Source organism: Octodon degus, unplaced genomic scaffold (genome assembly GCF_000260255.1).
Source record: "Octodon degus isolate 3935 unplaced genomic scaffold, OctDeg1.0 scaffold00079, whole genome shotgun sequence".
Classification (NCBI taxonomy): domain Eukaryota; kingdom Metazoa; phylum Chordata; class Mammalia; order Rodentia; family Octodontidae; genus Octodon; species Octodon degus.
This window is the reverse complement of record NW_004524655.1, coordinates 7,609,170-7,615,449: the sequence shown is the minus strand read 5'-3', so window position 1 is coordinate 7,615,449 and position 6,280 is coordinate 7,609,170. Positions and strand designations below refer to the sequence as shown.

General features: G+C 43.5%; 1 protein-coding gene across 2 annotated transcripts in view; it reads left to right on the top strand.

Moving 5' to 3' along the window:
• Dao (D-amino acid oxidase) overlaps positions 1-6,280 on the top strand; it is a 54,321-nt gene that overhangs the window by 5,208 nt on the left and 42,833 nt on the right. The gene's annotated exons all lie outside the window — the stretch shown is intronic.

Genomic DNA, 6,280 nt, shown 5'->3' with positions numbered 1-6,280 from the left:
TCTCTCTCTCTCTCTCTCTCTCTCTCTCTCTCTCTCTCTCTCTCTCTCTCTTTTTCTTCCTCCCTGCCAAGAGAACATTGGAATGATGTGGCCACAAGTCAAGAGCATTTAAGATTGCCAGCAAACAACCAGAAGATAAAAGTGTGGAACACAGTGTCTCATAGTCTTCCAAAGGAACCAACCACCGACAGTTCATGTTTTGTTTTGTGGACAGCTCAGCCTGCTCTGGGGGTGGAGCCCGGGATTGAACCTCGGTCCTTGTGGTTGCCTAAGCTTGCCTAAACAGGCACTTTATACCACTGAGCTATCTTACCAGCCCCCACGAACAGTTTAAAAAGTAGTTTTCCTGTGTTCCTGTGTGCAATTTTCTCCTTTTTATAGAGTCACAGTCACTGTAATGTTCTCATCTTAACTTGATCATTGGCAAGACTGCACTGCCAATGCGGGCAATCTAGGACTTTGTCTTCAAAACTGTGAGGCAATAAATGTCTCTTATTAAAGCTACCTGGTTTGTGGCACTCTAGTACAGTAGGGCACAGGACACTAACACATCATTTTGTTGGCTATAGAAACTGAGGCTTAAGCCTGCCAAATAACTCAGCGGATTAAAGCACCTGCAAGCAGGTGCAGGGGCTGGGGGTTTGATCTCTGGGCCTGCCATGCTGGCCTCGCCCTCAGGGTGTGCTGAAATGGCAATTGAGACTGGGCCTGGTGGGGCGCATCTGTAATCCCAGCACTTGGGAGGCTGTAAACAGGAGAATCACCACACATCTGATCTAGTAGTGAGATCCTGAACACCCTGTAGACCCTTCCCTAAAATACAGGAAAAAAAAGAAAGAAAGAAAGAAAGAAAGAAAGAAAGAAAGAAAGAAAGAAAGAAAGAAAGAAAGAAAGAGAGAAAGAAGAGACTGAGGCTTAGAGGTAGGATGTGAACCCACATCAAGCAGACCACCAGGGTGCTGGTCGTCAACTGTTGCAGTTGGAGAAGTGACTGGATATGCCTTCTTGTGCAGGAATAGTATTCTGAGGACTCAATGCCTTGCTTAGTTGGCCACAGTATCTGGGAAGGGCTGTGGTATGACTAGCCTTCATCCCTGCCAAAGAATGTGTCTGGGGGGTGGGGTGCATGGACCCCAGGAGCGTGGTAGCTGAGGACTCCTGGCTCCTGTGTACCGTAGCTGAAGGTTTTCCACCTACCTCTTGTTGTTTTTTTTCCCCACCCCCCAGAAGTGAGGATTGAACTCAGGCCCTTGCACTTGCCAGGCAAGCGCTTATTCTACTGAGCTATTTCCCCGGCCCTCCACCTGCCTCTTGATTTAACCCAGTTGCAGAGATTAAACAGAACAGGTGATGGCTGAGTCAGTCACAGGTCAGTGGAGTTCTGTACAGAGTCCTGGAATAGGATCTACTCCAGAAGAGATTAGTAATGGGAAAAGTAGGTGGGTATCAGTGGGGCCAATGTGAGTTTCTCAACCCATGATTTTGCTGCCACCAGTTACCAAGTAAAGCTGGTTCCCTACCTCCTCTGGTCTCAAAAATTCCAAGTAAATCAAGTATCTTAAAAAAAAAAAAAATTGAAAGTTTTAAGAAAATCTGTGTTTGAGTAATTTCCAATGTAGAAAGAAAGAAGGCGTTCAAGATAGTTGTCTGTACACAGCATTAATGACAGAAATCTTAAGGGCAGAAAATAAATTAATAGATTTGATTACAAAAATATTTAAAATCTTTGACAAATAATTGGGGAACATAACTGCAACAAAAGGATAAGCCTTATAAGTATATAAAGAATCCTTTCAAGTTAGTAAGAAAGAATAAAAAAATTTAATTAAAAAGTTTTTTAAAAATTTAAGGAATTAGTAAGAAAGGCCAGGTGCATGCCCGTATTCTCAGTTCTCAGGAGGCTGAGCCAGGTGGATCACCATGATGAGTTTGAGGCCAACCTGGGCTGCACAGTGGGTTCAACCGCAGCCTGAACATAGTAGAAAAAAAAAATAAACCCTAAACTGCTTTGGCAAGCTTAGGCAGGCTCAGGGGACCATGGTTTAATCCAGGGCACAGCATGTCAAGCCAGCCCCATGGGCTGAGCCACCCAAGAAAAGTAAAAAAACAACCAGCATGTTCCAATATAAAGGGGGGAGGGAGGGAAGAATCATTATTTTATACAGAAATAAGTGTTAAGAGCAGTTAAGCCAATTGATATATGAAAATATTTTCAGGGCTAGGTCTACAATGGAACAAGGGGAGTTTCTCTCTCTCTCTCTCTCTCTCTCTCTCTCTCTCTCTCTCTCTCTCTCTGTGTATAGCATTTAAGGAAGCTCTGGCTGTCAGGGTGGTACAAATTCAGGGTGAACATCTGTGGACAAATCTGTCCTAAAATTTGTAAATAAACAATGCCCTTCTGTGGGTTTTTTGTTTTTTGCTTTTTTGTATTTAGGGCAGGATGTACAGGGTATACAGGGTCTCACTGCGTAGATCAGACTTGTAGTGATCCTCCTGTTTACAGCCTCCCAAGTGCTGGGATTACAGGTGCGTGCCACCACACCCAGTCCCAATCGCAGTCTCAGTGTACCCTGGGCGCAGGGCCAGTGCGGTAGACCCTGGGATCAAACTCTTGGCTCTGTGTCTAAGCATACGCTTTAATGTGCTGAGCTATTTTGCTGGCCTGAACAGTGCTCTTCTGGATGGTAGTCTGGCAAAGTGGATCAGTATTTTATTTAGTACAGGGTCTCCTACTCCTAGTGATCCTCCTATTTTCAGCCTTCCCAGAAATGGGATTACAGTCATGTACCACCACGCCCGCCTGGTCTCAGTGACCTGTTCATTGACACTAGGGGTGGGGCCAGCACGGCATGTAGTGCTGGGGATTAAACCCCAGTCCCTGCACTTGCCTAAGCAGGTGCTTCAGTCCTCTGAGCTATCTCACCGGTCCCAGGATCAATATTTTAAATGTGCAAACTCTTTGGCACAGTTACATTTTTAGAAATTAACCCTATGGAAACAATTAGACAGGTGTGCCAAGAGACACATTCAGGATAGCTGGTTAGAGTACCAAAAATAAGAAATAGGTAAATCGAACCACACAGATGACCTTCAAAAGCGGCTACCTCCATCTACAAAGCATCCTTTGTAACCTGGAGACCACTGCTCTATGTTGACTTAGAAAGTACACACACGTGTGATGATCAGTCTTGATTGTCAACTTGATTGGCTTGTGTGATGCCTAAGGGGTCAGTAAAGCAGACTTCTAGCGGGGTGATGGCACATGCCTGTAATCTTAATCAAAACAGAATTTTCAGGTTGAGGCTATGTTGGGCTACCCAGAATTTAGGCCAGCCTAGAGTACATAGCAAGACCCTGTCTCAAAACACAATAAAAATAAGCAAGCATGCTTCTGGGTGTGTTGGGAATGAGTCATGGGGGTATGACTTGGGGACTACCTTTAGCCCCTAGACCCCCCTCTTTTATTTTCTGATCTCTGCTTCCTAGATTCCCTGAATTGAGCAGTTGTTTTTTTTTTTTTCCCCCACTGTTCTCTTCCACCAGGCTGCTTTCACTTTGGAGCCAACTAACCATGGACTAAGCCTCTGACCCATGAGCCAAAATAAACCTCTCTCCTTTAGTTGCAGTATGAGGCATTTGATCCTAGACCCTCCCCCCCCACACACACACAAAAGCTGACCAATATGATGAGAGACACCCTTTTGATAAAAGTGTAGTCAGGAAACAGCATGGATAATGTGTTTCATCACTACCTCATACGTTTATGCTATAATTTTTGTTGCTGTCGTTTTGTTTTTATGTTAACATTTGAGAAAATTTGCCCAATAGATGGCTGCTATTTCAGATGATGGGACTGGATGTAAGTGATTCTTGCTTGTCTCCTTTATACTGTGTTACGTAAGTTAAAAGAGGATAATGTAGCACTCAGAAAAGTTATAATAAAGAAAATTTAATTTGTGAGAGAGTTAGCTTGTTCTGTATCCTCATACTCCCTTACTCTGGGTTCCGAGTCCCATAGAGAATTCTCCAGGGTTCTGCCCTGGTCTAAGTGTATCTTGTGCTATTGGGAGTTCACATTATTCATTAACCAGGCAGCAAGTCAAAAATATTTTTTTTTCAAAAGGAATTTTGACCCTTAAAACGATGGCCACAGCAGAAATTGGTTCCAAAGATCTGGAGCCTCCTCTTTGGATTACCAAGAATCTCTGGAGTGAGGGTGCTGAAGGGGACCTTACTACCTGGCTTCTGAGTGAGCCCATTATTAGCCTGAGGGACCTGGGTCATGTCTTTCCCTGTCTTTGGCTCTCAGTCTCCTTAACTGTTTTGTTTTGTTGAGACAGGATCTCCCTATGTTGTCCAGGCTGGCCTTGAACTCAGAGTGGTCCTCCTGCCTCAACTTCTTAATTGCTGGGATCATAGGCATGAATCCCAGCTTCCTTAACTGTAAACTGATGAATTCTTTCTCTTTTTTTAATTTATACTTCTTGATTAAAGATAATAAATTTTACACCCTCCTTGAAGGATATTTTTTTTCCTTACACTAAAGCCCCAGAAAATTCTGCACAATTTTACTTTCTGAAATTTTGTTTTTGTTTTTAGAGACAGTGCCTTGCTAATTGGCCCAGTCTAGCATCAAACTTGTGATCTTCTTGCTTCAGCCTCCCAAACAGCTAGATTTGTAGACATGTGTCACCATGCTCCACCCTATAGTTTATATACTAAAAACAACAGAGGTCACAGGGTATGGAAGTGCACACCTGTAATTCTAGTATTTTAGGAGTCTGAGGCAGGAGGACTGTAGTGAGTTCAAGGCCGGCCTAAACTACATAGTGAGACCCTGTCCCAAAAAACAAATCTACCAAACAAGTTTCACCTCATCTCATTTTCCTGCATTAAATAATAATACTGAATATGTACACAACGCAGAGCTCCCCTACACCACAGTTCACCTTCAGCCTGGGTGCGTACGTTTTTTCTCCAAACCCTCAGTTAAGCTCTTCTGCATGTTTGCTGAATGCCACAGCCCTAAACTCAGACAGCCAGTAAGGACCCACAGCTGCAGTGCGGTTATCTTCTCTTGGAATTGATCCAGGAGATCTGGCATTCTTAACTGGGGTTCCAGGCTGGCCTTCCATGAGCAATGTGGCTGAGCAAGTTCTTTTCTTCCTCCTCTCATCTTCTCCCTCTCTCCCTTCTTTGCTGCCTTTTACTTTCCCTTCATCCTCTTCCTTTTTTTACTCCCTCCCTCTTTCTTTCCTCTTTTTTCCCTTCCTTCCCCAGTCTCTCTTTACCTCTTTCCTCCTTCTTTCTCTTTTTTTGTGTCAGCTACCCAATGTTAACTCTGAACATGCAGCTTCAGGAATCTTTACACACACATACACCCCTGTGACCACCACCCACAGTGAGGGCGCCTCTCCAGCATCCCAGAACATCCACTTCTCCCTCTCTCCACGTGGCTCCTCCATCACAGGCAACCACTCTTCTTATATCCTGTTATTCTGTCACTTGATTTTTTCCTGTTCTTGAATTCCATAATAATGGGACCATGCAGCCTAGACTCTTACATATCTGGCTTCTCCACATAGGACTGAGATTCATTCAGATTGTTGTATGTGGTTTTATTTCTCCTTTTCCTTACTGTATAATGTTCCAGTATGTGATTTTTCAAAAACACCACAATTACTCTATTGCAGCTCACAGACTGTCTCATTTCCAGTTTAGGGCTAAAGTGTGTGTGTGTGTGTGTGTGTGTGTGTGTGTATGTGTGTGTATGTGTTACTGGGAACTTATTCATGCTAGGCAAGCTGAACTATACCCCCATCCCTTTTTATATTGGTTTGAGACAAGGTCTCACTAACTTCCCTGGTTTGACTCAAACTCACTGTCTTCCTGCCTCAGTCTCTGGGTTCCTGGGCCACCACATGCTGCCACTAGGATCCTTCTTATACCCGACGGACTGAGGTGTGCCTGGATCACTGGGCAGGGAGACTGGGTCTTAGGATTGGAATTCTGTTGGTTTTAGTGGATACTGAGAACACGTTTTTGGAGCTCAGCTGTGAAATGGGAATGCCAATGACAGCACCTACTTTAAAGGGCTGTTTTGATATAAATCCAGATAAGGTAGGTAGATGTGATATAGCAAAATTCACAAAATACAAAGCAGAGGAACATGAAAATATGGCTAATTTTTCTGAACTTTTATGCTCCATGATGAATTATCAGAACTTCACTAATATTATATGATATAAAGGTTATACATGATTATTGTAAAAAAAAAAAA